Source organism: Berghia stephanieae, chromosome 15, assembly GCF_034508935.2.
Source record: "Berghia stephanieae isolate SIO BIC M18660-M18661 chromosome 15, UCSD_Bste_1.3, whole genome shotgun sequence".
Lineage (NCBI taxonomy): Eukaryota > Metazoa > Mollusca > Gastropoda > Nudibranchia > Aeolidiidae > Berghia > Berghia stephanieae.
The window spans coordinates 396,587-411,586 of NC_088374.1; the positions used below are offsets into that span (position 1 = coordinate 396,587).

General features: G+C 34.4%; 2 long non-coding RNA genes across 3 annotated transcripts; one reads left to right on the forward strand and one right to left on the reverse strand.

Moving 5' to 3' along the window:
* The first annotated feature begins 4,893 nt into the window (after nucleotides 1-4,893).
* On the forward strand, nucleotides 4,894-8,888 carry LOC144960633 (uncharacterized). The gene is made up of 3 exons (XR_013642894.1): nucleotides 4,894-5,016; nucleotides 5,862-5,966; nucleotides 8,750-8,888. It is a non-coding gene; the product is annotated as an uncharacterized LOC144960633 (long non-coding RNA).
* On the reverse strand, nucleotides 8,745-13,462 carry LOC144960634 (uncharacterized). 2 transcript variants are annotated; one of them, XR_013642896.1, is made up of 3 exons: nucleotides 13,430-13,462; nucleotides 10,907-11,101; nucleotides 8,745-8,851 (listed from the first exon to the last, which is right to left on the reverse strand). It is a non-coding gene; the product is annotated as an uncharacterized LOC144960634 (long non-coding RNA). The 2 variants fall into 2 exon arrangements; XR_013642895.1 differs by lacking the exon at nucleotides 13,430-13,462 and adding an exon at nucleotides 13,271-13,310.
* Between the last annotated feature and the right edge of the window lie 1,538 nt (nucleotides 13,463-15,000).

The window sequence follows — 15,000 nt, forward strand, 5'->3', positions numbered from 1 at the left end:
ATATTGCAGTAACCCTTAGACTGGGTATTTACTGACGTCACCATGCCAATTCAAGACCTTCTAGTTATCGATAAATGCATTTCTATCCATCATCACTTACTCTATTGATTGCCTTGATAAACCAAGTCCACGCGTTAAGTTGTAACTATGCACATCATTTGATATGATGTGTGTCTTTCAGTAGGGATCTACAGGAAAAGATTCATCAAATGTTTAGAAGATGTGACACTGTTGCAGCTTACAATATGCATCTAAGTCATCTTATTGACTCCCAAACCCCAGTGCAACACATAGTCGTCACAGATCGTCCCTCAGCACCTGGATGACAGTCGAGATTAAGGACGATAAAGATCTTCAACAACACGCCAGAAGACTGTAAAAGAAGAGTGGTTTAACTAAACATAAGGCCTAATCCATAATTATGTAACGTTAAAACAACTTCAGCCATTTTTCTGTAATAAAATCACCTTACAGAAAGCGACAAAAAGACAATATAAATCTTACCACAGATTATTCGAACCAAAGTCTCCACAATGTGTCAGCCAATATTTTATTGACAAAGTAACTAAAATACGATCTAATTTAGACAAATTGTCAACTAATGCAAAACCTTATATTTAATCTTTTAAGGGAGACAATCCATTCGTGAATTTATCTCTTATTTCAGCGAAATCCATCAAACCTATGATAATGTAATTTCGACCTAAATCCTGTAGTCTAGATATTTTTCCAACAACCATTCTAAGCAACCATGTTGAACTACTTGCATCTGTGATAACAAATATCAACTATATCCAGAAAGTACCACAACATCCCCTCTTTATGCTCAAACAGGCTTCTTAATTTGTAAGTACTAACAATATTCTTTTAAGGGCATATTATTATACTGATACATCTAACAGAATGTTTGACATTACATGCCACACTATTATCAATTTCTGGTGAAGTCACCGATGGTTAAAATAAATTTTCTATTTTGGAATGGACGATTTAAAGGGCTGATATGAAGTTCAGAAAGGATATATTGACAAACGTTATATCGATATGGCATCAAAGTCATGTTTTTCGGTAAATAACATTAGTAATTAAAAATCCCCTATATCGAAATGCATTTACCACAATATGGTTATTTCGACGTTGTGAACCATCGTGAACCATTGATTCACACAATTATTAGTCTAAAATGAATACAATTTATATACGGTCAAGATATCTTTCAGTGAGGTAAGACACAAGAGCCACTTAAAATGCCTATATATCACAATGTAAAGTAAAATAAAAATTAAAGAAGATGCGACATAATTGTTCAATGACATCCGCTGAAAAGCCATTGATCCTAACGGTAATTTTAGCAAATTATAATAATGTATACCCGGTTATCTCTGTCTATTTAACATTGAAAAATGCTGTAAATTATGATATAAAGGAGAAATTCACTAGGAGTTGACAATATTACAAATGAAAGTTGGATTCAACGAGGTCTTTGGGGCTATACCTGTGGTCTTGTCGAAGCGAACGTGGTCCTTTAAATGCTATAAGAGATAATTGAACTAGAGCTAACAAAAGATGGGAGCTGCGTGTGAGGCATGTTGTATTATAGTGCACTTCTGATTTGACAAGAACAGACCATATTAGCGTCGTTAGCGTTGGAGTGTTAGGTTGACATTGTCATCAAGATAGACTATGATCTTGGGGACATGCTGCCGTTACTTAATCATCGCCTACGTGGCAATAAATCACAAATGCAAGATGAGTCAGCTTGTCGTAACAAAGACCTCTATGTTAACATGCTGCAATGTAAAGATGGATATGAGCCCTATATCCTTAACAACTCAAACTACTAACAATGTTTTTAATGAGTTTGGGAATAATAGCTCCAAAATGTGTCGTTTTGGTATTTAGAGATTTATTCTGTGCTTGATTTCCTGACGTGGTCTGACAAATTTTCACTCATTTCAGCCACTAAAGAATAAGTGGTGGTCAAACCTTGGGACCCTATTTCCACATCCGTTATGCATACTTACGACACCAACATTATTATGGGGCCGATATCCTTATAATTGTTTATACGGGGTATCTTATATTTAAATATAATATATATATATATATATATATATATATATATATATGTATATATATATACACACACACATATATAATATATATATATAACATTATATATATACATATATATATATATATATATATATATATATATATATATATATATATATATATATATATATATATATATATACAAGTAGAAAGCCCGCAATTTCGCGGGGAAAGAACTATTTTCATTCGATATTGCCAGAATAATTTTCTTGATTAGCTTGATTACGATTAGATGCACATTTTAATAGATGTGCTTGTCGTCGCTGCCATGCTTTATTCGGCATGATTTTAGTTTATCAGTCAGTAGATATCAATATCAATAAGTCGCAAGTCTTTACCATGCTTTACTTGGGAGTGCTTTGCACTACCTTCAATACTTCACAAATTAAAATGGCGGCCGAGAATCAAAACAATGGTCAAATTAGGAAATTTTAACCTTTCACAAATCTATCAAGGTTTGTTCTAGAGTTTTAAAAACGCTTTTATTATGATGACAAATTGAATATATAAACGCCTGACAAAAGATCAACGGTGAAAATAGATATTGAATGAATACTGGGGATGTAGGAGCTTTCGGAATGTCTCCCCTTTACTTATGTGAGGTCAAATGAGAATCTGAAGCGGACGCGAAAAATATCAAGTCCCCGAATCTGTCTACTTTTGGTTTGTTCGGACTAGAAGCTAGACAGAAACAATTGACAGTTTGCCGAAATGTTTAAGTAAATATTTTCCAAGGCAATAATTATCACATAGATGGCATAAAAACGACAGTAATATCAGCAGTAATATTAGTTGATGTTGTTAATCGGTGAAACTTGTTTAAAATTTCTGTAAATCCGAATACCGTCATGTGATCAAGTGAATTACATCACTATGAATGCCATGATTTGCTGAAAAAATGCCAATCTGACAGTTCCAAGCAAACACCCCCCCCCCCCCGTTGCTCAGGCATTTCTCTACTTAATGGACACCCTCCCCCCCCCCCTTTTTTTTCTTCCAAGCAACCACATTCCAAAACACTCACACATGCATACACCACACACACACATACACACACATGCACACATATAAACATACACGCAATGAGAACACACTACTACATAACAACACTGATCACCGATAAATCAAACCAACGGAAGTAAGGACTCTACTGGGCAGATAGAGTTGACGGTGTGGCCATGAGAAGTTAGTGCCTTCGGTAATATTTTTTTTTAAATATATGTTTGACTTAACGAACTTTCAAACTGACTTTAAATTATAAAAGGAAATCAAGCTATCTGTTATCTATCTGTAAAAAATTTCGATTTTTTAAATCTTTCAGTAGAGTTGTGCGCCGTATCAATTTTTTTATTGACTTAAATAAGCACAATGTTCTCCACAAGGCTATATAATTTAAAGAAAGGATATATATATATATATATATATATATATATATATATATATATATATATATACTCAAGAAATCAACATTGCTATGGGGCCATTGCTATTATGGGGCCTATATCCGTATATTCAATATACTTCCCACAACAATGTGTTAGAAAATGCACCATATAAATGTCCATATACATAAACCTAATAGTAATTCACAAAATTAGCACTCAGAAGACAATGTAGAGAGGACATTAAAATTGAAGATATTAACCACACCCCACCCTCAACCCTTCCTTAACGCCCCCCCCCTTTAAAAATTAAGAATATCTTTAAAAAATGAACAACAATAAGGAAAACATAAACAAACCTAAGAATATTTTAAATCAGGTTTATTATGTAGGTTAACACTAATTAAACATGTAACAACCCTTGTCAGGAATTGAATGATGTTTCAAGGTGTCCAACTCCAATTTTGCATCTGAAAAATAAAAGAAGATAAAAAAGAAGTTATAATATTTGCAGTAGTCCAGATGATTAGAATAAAAATATGAACGATTATGAAGAATAAACTGGTTTTGACCAGTTAACTACCGTACTCCGGCAATATACGGATTAAAAAAAAAAAAAACTTGTCCTTTAAAAATCGTCCGATTTAAATGACCCCTCGTCTCAACAAATAACTCTCAAACCTGGAACTTCACGACAATTTCCCGCAGGCGGGCCATTTAATTTAACACGGACCTTTCAGATTCCTTGTACTCAATGGAACTCATCATTTTAAAAATGTTCACTATTTTAGAATTTAAATTAATAACAACGAGAACAAAAAAGAACAAATCGAATAAGTCATGTTTGAATTCCAACAACCTTATATCTGCATTGGAATAATCGGGTGTCCGAATTACAATAAATGGGTGTCCTAATTGGAACAATTAGCGTCTGAATTATAAGTGGTGTTCTAGTGACAAACCTTTTTAATATTTATTTTAACACACTACTGGAAGACCACCATATTTGCGAAGAAATAAAGGCTATTAGGCGGTAAACTGAGTGCATTCAGTTTCCTCTCCGGTCCGTCTCGTCCTCCATTAGAACTTTCCTTTCAGTCGGTCTCTCTACATCAAATGGCTGAATGAGTCACACTTGGAGGTGTGAAGACCATACGACACAACTACTAGTCGGTCTCTTATTTTATCATAGAACGTGATTGCATCTCACTCGTATAGATAGTATGCGGTTAAACAGCTGATCGGAGTGGAAGTTTACTTCCGGCTGGCAGAAAGCAATGGAAGACAATGGCGTAGAATAGTAAAATATTAGTTTCTGTCGATAATCTTCCATATTTTTCTGGTTCTAGACATAAATATATTTTTTTTAAATTCCCGTTAATGATGTAGACCCCTATGCCATTTGTGAACACAACTGGTGCCATAATCTTTAGGAACTACAGCCAGTCTCATCGTTTGATGTAGCGAACTACCTCGTCACGACCACAAGTTTCTGTCTACACGGTCTACACATTTCACGGTAAGTCTGTATTATTTAATCGTTTCCCTATGTTATACCTATACTATGTTACACCATTCACGGCTAATTGTAAGATTTATTCTCAAAAAATCACAGAAGACAGATATGTCGAACCTGACACGGGAATATTAATATGATATGACCTGCTTCACGAGTCGTGATCATCTTAGTCTTAGTCTTAGTAAGTTTAGTCTAAGTTAAGTCAGTCTAAGTAGTGGATCAATGAGTCTTTGAGGTTACATTCAAATTTCAACTATTTTGCCTTTAAGGTGATGAATTCCTCCGAATTCACAAAAGATTATAAATAATAATTTAAATTAAAAACACCAGGGCAGGCAATGACTATGAAATCAATGTGGTCCGCGTCCAAATCAAACTGATTAATACAGTAACAAAACATCATGCACATAAGACTGTTTTAAAAGCCCCACCCCATTCCAAGGGACTGAGCTTGATCCCGAGTGAATATTTTTTTTCTAATCCCACTCCCCTTGTCAATCCAGCAGTGATTGGGTAGCTGAGTCTGTTAGATCTAGCGGAAAGTACTTTGACATAGACTAGAGTCCTATCTAAAGGGTAGCAATTGATATGGTCCGTTTCCCGCTTTTCAAACCAGGTTAAACTTCGGCTCCATTGAATGACTACTTTTTTATTCGATATTTTACTCAATCCCCCAACTATATAATTTTTAGCCCCACGGCTGATGTTGAGTTATGGAATTGTGTCTCTCTGAATAATTCTAATAACCTTTCAGATGAGTACTCCACATTTCACAGAAAATTTAATTCACTGTTGTTAACTAAGTGTGAATAATATTACCACCATTGCCACAATTTTTTTTTCAGGCTTACAGGGGACTGACTACTTATAATCAGGCCTACAATGGATGGGTGACGGATGTAAAATGGTTTAAGCCTCCTAGCTGTGGGAAAGTGGTACTAGCTGCTAAGGTAACCCCCCCCCCGTTTTCATCTCACTTCTATGATTATTATTACTGTTATTACATATTATTATTTTGATTTCTACATTTATTTATATTACTCCATGCAGGATTGATAATACGATATAGAGGTTTTTAACACATGGCTATATTCATTACAATGAATTTTCTTGAACTAGAATATGAATAACTTTAAAAAAAAAGAAATAAGAAACTTCTTTAATAGGTTCAAGTTCTACTATGGGAGACTCAGTCGAGTCCTTGGAAAAGCCTCTTTACTCACATTTGCTCAGCCAGTGTGTTCGGACATAAACGTTTAAATGGTTTTGCGACTCATGGCAGTCCCGTTAACTCAGTTGGTAGAGCACCCATTTCACAATCAAAGAGACCGAGATATATCCTAGATGAAATTAAAACCCCACCCCCTCCCCTTTCTTTTATTTTTGTACACCCAGCAGTAATTTGGCAATAGAAAAGCGCCCTATTTGAAGGGTAACAAGTTATTATTTTCACACTATAGAAACTGGGATGAAATCTGGCTCTATAGACCTAATGGTTCTGATGGACTACTTTTGGTGCTTGCGACACTATTAGGTCATTTTCAGCACAATTAAAAGCTGTTGCGAAATAATTGTAAGAAAAATGGGCTTGGATCAAATACAGAGCAGAAGTAGATCAAAGTTATTATTGTGCTTAGTTTTGAGATCGCCTAACAGTTCCATCCAGAGACGGAATACACTCAAATGTTTATGTTTGATTTAAGGGTTTTACTGCACTTGCGACACATTTCAGCACCAGTAAAAAGGAATAAAATGGGATTGTAAAAATTTCCAGATTTACAATTAAAAGCACACAAGAAAAGTAAGACAAAGAGGAACAAATGTAGATTCCAAGAGAATGCTATCAGTGTACTAAGTCTGATAACACCCAAAAGTCTCATCCTGACACAAGCACAGGTCCCCCCTAAGAGGAATACACTCAAACGTTCACGTATTATTTTTTTATTATATTATATTAAGTTACGTTATGCCTTTTGCGCAGCGATATCATAAGATATCGTCGCCTAGGCATTCCACGAAGGAATATAGATAACTCATCAAACAAGATGTCTGATGTCAACAGGAATCACCCATGTTGTCCAAGTGAGCAAATTGGGGGTTAATAATCTTGCTCAAGGAAAAAAAACGAAAGTGCCTGAAGCGGGGCTCGAACCTGGGACATCCGGATCACAGTGCACTGCCTTAACCACTCGGCCACTTCGCCCCCCATATTATATATACACATATATATATATAATATAATAAAAAAATTTTACGCGAACTGATTTACAAGACAAAATTTTTTTTTTCCCCAAAACCAACAATATTCATTTGACTGTTTCTCTCTCAGCCAAAGACTCCGGCAAGGGAAAGGACAAAACCAAGTAATCTCATTCCAAGACAAGGACATAAAGAAACTTGGAAAACAATATAAGGGATAGAGGACACAGCATGCCCTCTTGCCACCATGGGAAGTCAAAGACCCCACCCAGTCTATTGTTTATAAAATGTTGATTATAAATTTACAAAATAAATTTACAGCTATTTGTCACTCTCTCATCTAAGGACAGGGAAAAAAAGCATGTAATCTTATTCCAAAACAAAAATAGAAAGCTACCTGAAAAAGGAATACAGACATAGGGGGTGAAGAAAGCAATAATGACCTTGCCCACAATGGAAGGTCAATGACCCCACACCCAGGGTAGAAAAATGAGAACTCAGTCAAGCATTCACCATCAAATTACAAAAGCAACGGATAAAACAAATTTTAAAAAAGTCATTACAGTACTTTATTTTCTTTATTGTGCTCCAACTTCATGTTTAAATATACAATGGATTTCTATTTATTTGCCAATTCAAAAATATTATTAGGTTTTGAATATTATTGCAGAACATATAATATAGCAATGACTATCCCGCACAAATCTTTGGGCCTCTTTTTCGCTCACGAAGTGCCCGAATTCGCGTCAAAATATGGGACGAAGCCGTTTCGTATATGCTATTTAAAAAAATTAATTTCGACGCTGCTTATCTATGAATATGACTGAAAGTTGGCACACTGTTAGAAAAAAGGTCATTTTAGATTATGTCAAGCGACAAAACTCGTGCGATTACCAGAAGACCGTTAAAAATAGATTTTTACTCTTTGGAGTAAAATATTTCTAAAACTACCGGGCGTGGAGGTTTTGTCGCTGACAAGGTAATACATGAACATTTCTTATTTTTGGTTGTAAAATTTCATATGAATATGACGAGTACTTTTCCCATATTTTACAAAACACCATCCTAATTTGCTCTTCAAGATTCAATCTTTTAATCCACTTATTACGCAAGATACAACCAAAGGTCGAAAAAAAAAATGCCGAAAAAGCGTCCCATATTTTCGCGTTTTTTTCCTCTTTGCGGGTCATCCAAATAAATGACACCTTTAAAACTGTATAACTTGTTTATTTATGAATGGATTTTCAAAATTCAAAAACATTTTTACTCAGTGGAGATAGGGCTTGGATTTTAGACAAAAATTTTCTTCAAAAAGAGAAAAAAACATTTTCATAGTCATTGCTATATAATAATGGTAACAGAAGTAATACTACAACTAGTACAATTTTTTCACAAACATTTCGGGCAAAAGTAAAAATTTTTAACACATGTATTAGTCTAATGAAAAGAATGAAAAGGATTACAAAGGTATATAAAATCAAGCATTATTGGAAAAGAATGAATAAAAAGTCTGACTGCTTTCCTTTTGTTTCAGGTTCGCCATTCCCAAAAATTGGGTTATAGTGGACTCCGTGTGTCGACAAGTGCTTTCTGCTCAGCATCAAGATGGGAACCTGAAATGTCTGTCTTCACAATCCTGTAAAAGAAATACCAAGATTAAGTTAATACATAGAGCAAATAGTACATTATTGACCTACCACCTCTGGCGTCTATCGTGTCACTGGGAATTTTAATTTTAATATTTTAATATGTTTGAAAACAAAGAAAACTTAAGCCCCATTTCCTAAAATACGCAAGTCATTCATTTTACAGGTCAAAATAATTTTTTTAAAAAGTTTTTCTTTGACTTCAACTTCAATGTCAATAGTGCCTGAACCTTATGATGAATTCCAAAATGGTTTGGCATATTATGTGGAAATTTATTCTTTTAAAAAAAATAGAGTTTGGATCACCATTGTTCCGTACAGCAAATGTTAAATATTTATCATCGAGCACAAAATTACTGGCAAACCTAAAAATTCTAAAACTATTTATTTACAAACTCTACAAGTAACACGCAAATATTTTAAAAACTAAATGTAATTCTATCACCTGTGGAATCAAACTATGTATGCTCAGAAAATCTGCTGTACTGTAATGTTCGGGCAATTATTGGCCTTCGCCAAAAAAGAAAAAAAAATAAGAACTGTATTTCCTACACCAATATACAAAAAACACACATATATGTTTTCTCTACACGGGAAATTCCATTGAGTGTTACAAGTGCTGCACCAAACCATCAACTTCTTGTAGATACCGCTAGCAATAACCAATAAAAATGGACAAACTTAGCCCATAATATTTTACATTTCTGGGAATGTTTTTTTTTCTTTTATGCCATATAATTTATTAAAATTTTTTTTATTTAATTTGTTGCCAGCGTGTGTATTTTGTACATACGTACATAGGGAATAGGTACATGCTACTGTAAAAAAACGTTTGATTGGTCATTCTGCTGATTTGTGCAGATTGCCTTTTACCACAATGAAATGACAATTAAAAATAACATGTAGACTATAATATTAATAAATTCATTTAGCTAAGGTTAATAAACATTTCCTCCCAGATCTCAATAATTGAGGAATAAATCAATATGGGTGAACTCATTTAATTCTATCTATCTCATCATAAGAACACTTTGTCACTACCTTGTGTGGCCTTGAGCAAGTCACCTCAGCCCTAGCTCAGTTTGTGGCGCTGTGTTGCGGCAATGGCTGGGTTATTTCAGTCTCCCTTTAGAATAGACTCCAAAGACAAATTTTCCCTAGAGGTGAATAAAGAGAATCTATATTTTTAAAATTTGTAACGCTATAGTCAAAGACAAAAACCTTCAGGATTTTCTAATTTTGTATGAACTATCCTAAAAGGCAACCTATCCATAGCATAGAAGGACATGCTCACAATAGTATTCATTTCATTTCCCTCAAATTTAATGGATCTTCCTCTTTTATTAATTGCATTGCCCATTCATTCAATAAAACAAAATTAATCAACATAATAAAGACAAAGCTTTTGATTCAAATGAAGTGATGGTTTTTTTTGTTCAGTTATTTATTATCTCTGAAGTTAAAAGTCTTAAAACTCAACCATGTAAGCTTTTGTACAGTCTGGTTATTTGAAAAAAAACTTCTCTTGATGTCAGTTCTTGCACCAACAATTTGGACAAACTTTTGACTTCATTACTGGCTCACCAGACAGGCATTCCTTACATACCTTATGAGCAAATGAAGTCACTTGATATGTGCTCTATTCCCATTGTCTTATTACATTCCTCATAGTCATAGATTTGTGTCTTAACTTTACAATATGAAATATGATTTTGTGCCCTTTGTCTATTGTTATGTGCATAGATCTACAATCTTTTCACTCTCTATTCAACTTCCTTTCAACTGGCAATGCAATGACCTTAAAGTGTAATGAACGGCACAAACGTTGCTAATCTCACTTTTTACCCCCAAAAAATTGCTTGATTTGGACCTATTAAATTTCCTGAGAGTGAGATCTGCTTTTATTTTTATATAGCGCATGCAATATCCACCCAAAGCACTCTACAAGATGTCCCAAGCCAACAGAAACATTAACATTAACATGTAGGAAGAGATATCATGCCTACATAAATATTGTTTTAAGCAGATACAATCAATACACTTACATTTACATGGTCAATGATTGAGCTAGTTTCTCCAATTGTTGATTGTTCAACTAGAGCGTTGCTGCCTGCAGTCATTGCGTTTGTTCCTATCTTTAAGACATGAGTAATGGTCTGTTTTTTTCTCTGCCCCATGTCCAAGCTTTAACGTTGGAACCCAATCAGGATCAGTTTCATCAAGCAGTGATGCTGGCCTTCCTGTAAAGGCAAAAAAAATTGATTGTTGAAATATATTACGTCATTTCTTGCCTATTACAATCTGGTCCTGGTCCTTGTGTGGCTATGTGGTCTAGTGGTATGACACTCGTTTTTGGATCGGAAGGTCATGGGTTCGAGCCTCGCGCTCGACGCATAGTTGAGTCCTTGGAAAAGGCTCTTTATTCATATTCTCTCACCGTACTCAGGTGTAAAATGAATACCTGGCCGTTTACAGCATTTTCTTTGTCCGAAAAATTGTAGTGTCGCCTAAAAGGCGTCATGTCCCGTTCTACATGTTAAATGTTGCTGTTGACCAGGGACCCCTTGTACAGCGCTTTGAGCACATTTAGTGGATATTGCGCTATAATATAAAGCTCAATTTTTAATTTTTTTTTTTACAATCCTTAAGCTTTCCGTTAAATTTACATCAAGCTTTGTCAAAGTAGAACAAGGGTAGAACAATTATATAGTGCAATTTCCATGAAATGAAAATTTGTTCAAAGCGCTTTGCAAGGGTTTATAGCCAACACTTCTTCACTAGTGAATTCAAGCGTCGATTGAAGACATTCTTATTCCGACAGGCTTTTTTTTGATTATGTGTATAATTAGCGTTGTTCGTGTACTGTTTAGGGCTTCATGATTAAGCTAATCATTTTTTGGGCGCCCAGAGCCCTCCTGATGAAGGATGTTTGGCGCACTATAAATCTATACCATTATTATTATTATTAACAGCAAGACTTTACATGCAGGTCGAGACATGACGCTTGTTAGGCGATATTACATTTTTTCCGGAAAGAGACAATGCTGTTTAACAGGCCTGCATCTGCCCCCTGAAAAACTTGCCTGAAAATCCTCGAGCTGAAGCTTTTTCAATAACATGAGCAAACATCCCCATTTCCTAGAATATTTTCTTAGAATTTTACCAATTCAATAGGCTGTTAAACAAAATGAAAAAGTATTTTAATTAATTTTTTGTTCCGGCAGATCGAAATTGCCAGAAATGCCGGCAAATTTACAGCCTATGTTAAAAGCCAGTTACCCAATTTATGCCTGAGTATGGTGAGAGAATGTGAATAAAGTTCCTTTCCCAATGACTCAACTGCTCAGAACGGGTCTGGAACCCTAATCCTTCCAAAATGACGGTGATAACTATACCACATAGCTGCAATTAAAGTATCGGGATCCCAAAGGACATTTTTTTTTAATTGAAATTTTTTATTATTATTATTGTCATATTTGGGAAAAATTCCATATGAAGGCCCTAATTCAATGACTATACGAAACATTATAACTATCCTCACCTTGAGTTAAAATTAGTTTCTAACTATGAAAATTATGAAAAGTCATTTTAGTGGATTGATAGAGGTCGATTGTTTCTTTCTTTGGATTAAAATTTAAAATAATAATAATTATAATATTAATTTTGTCAGTAAAAAAATAACCATTCCTATCATTATAAACTGACACTGGCAATCACTAAGCAGCGTGTTAAACTTCTGTCAAAAACTAGCATTTACATGTCCAACAGCGTGTAGAAAAGCAGTTTGTTCGTGTTACTTTACAATACACCACCAACGGAGAACGGAAAAAAAAAACTTAAGAAAAACGCAACCTTACTTTTAATATTTCTTCAAATGGAGAAAATGTTTTTAAAATGCACAATAAAATAATCTTGACAAAGCATAAGTTATAAACTGGAACATTATAATTCTAAAATGAATGATCAGAACAACAGTGGAAGACTTCCTAATCTCATAAAAGCCAATCTTGAAAACGAAAGTAGCCCTATCACTATGGGTAATGAGGCATTTGGTTTTGATTTAGAGTATGTTGCACGAGAAATGCATGAAATATTCATGGTCCTATCTGATAACTAAACACAACAAATAAAAGATCATCCATCCGGACCGTGTATGGACCATAAAATTAAAATGATTCCTTCTAGACCGCCTACAGACTACAGATTACATCTGAGTCTGAGATGATCAGATGATTTCTCTCAACTTCGGAGTTTCGCATAGAAAAGTCACATCGGTGAAAAAATCTCTCCGAAGATTTTGTTAGACCACCGAGTTTGAAATTTTTGATTTGATTTCTCTTCCATGAAAAGAATAAAACACATATTTTTCTAAATCATAAACTTGCAACGTCAGAAATTAAGGCAAGGACCTTGGTCGGTTGCCGCCAACTCCGTGACATGCTATGGCCCTGGCCCACAATGGCTACAGATGATGTTGGAGCGAAGTAAACTTGCTTTGTTCACAATAATTAAAATTAATTCATTCGTATATATAATATTTAAGATTTTAATTTATCCATCAATTTTACCTTTAACAAAACGATCATTGCAAACTCGGTGGCTGCAGTTAATTTTGAGCCATCGCCAAATCCCTTTCTTCTGATCGCTGCAACTGTCTCCGCTGGGTTAAATTTATTATTTTTGGGTCCTTCGTCTTCCAATGGATGGTAACCTGAACATTTTGACTCCATCTCGACCCTGTCTTCTAGTGCAATCCGATGGTTATGCAGTTATTTGGCACGTTTCACGTTTTAAAAATTGGACTCGAGCTTGTTTTCACATCAATGTTTACAAGCCAGCCAAGTTCTTTGGCCATCCGGAACTAAAGTAGGTCATTGCGTGACGTCATCAGAATTCTATCTATAAGTTCACGAACCGAACAGGAACTGAACGCAAAACGTCAATATTTGAAATTAAGATTTATTCCAGTTTTCCTGCCAACAAAGTGTAAAATAAATAACAGTGTGAAATTGAAATGTAAGTTCCAATTTAATATACGAAAACATAACATGGACGTTTCGGGTTCCCCTTCATCAATAAAAATTCATCGATTAGTAACATAAATGAAGATATCTCAGTGATTTCGGATAAATAATGGCTATTTTGAACATGCACTTATCTGCCTTTATTATTATACAGGTGTATGTGGAAATTAAACTTAATTGAAAAATATTTTGAGCCCATCATACATGCTCGGTTTCAAAGGGCGGTCAAATTGGAACGAATCCTGAGGATAAAGGTCAAATTAAGTCTTGAATGTCGTCTGCGGTAAGACTACCGCATAGGAGATCCCGCGACTGCGATCAGATGCCTTATAATTAGCCCAAACGATTTGACCAAGTCTTCCGTACCATCACCTATAGTTATCGCCATGACACCACCTTCTCATTAATGAAATTTTCCATTCTTCTAATAATAAAATGTAGTAAAAGAGTCAGAGTTAAGGACACAATAAAACCATTTGATTCAATGGAAAATAGAATTGCCCATTATTAAAAAAAGGTTTACAATTTACTCGTAGAGATATATACCATCCTAAGAATAATCGTGTTGTAAGTTTTTAGATTTGCCAGAGCTTGATAATAAAAGATTAACATTTTGGTGTACTGAACAATGTTATTCCAAATCACATTTCATGATTAAAGAAAAAGAATAGAGAAAATTAACAAAAGGGAACTAAGACGTCTAGCTATATTTATTTTCTGGTTCCAGATTATATTTGAATCGCACAATTTATTTTTTTAAGGAGAAAATCCATTTCATTTGGGATTAATTTATATTGTCAATTTTGTTGATTTTTTGTTGCTAAGTTGACTGAAATGTGGCTTCAATTCGTGAAAAAACGATGAGAAAAACTCGTATCCTGTCTTTCCAGCGAGATAGAACAAATTTAAATATACTCAATAGAAAAGCATTGAAATAAACTGAATTTTATCATGCATTTATATCTGACTGCGATAAATAGGAATACAGCACCATGTCTTTATTCTTATATACATATGTATATTAATATAAATATATATATAATATATATATATAATATATATATATATATTTGTGTGTGTGTGTGTGTGTTTGTGTGTGTGTCCAATGTAAATGT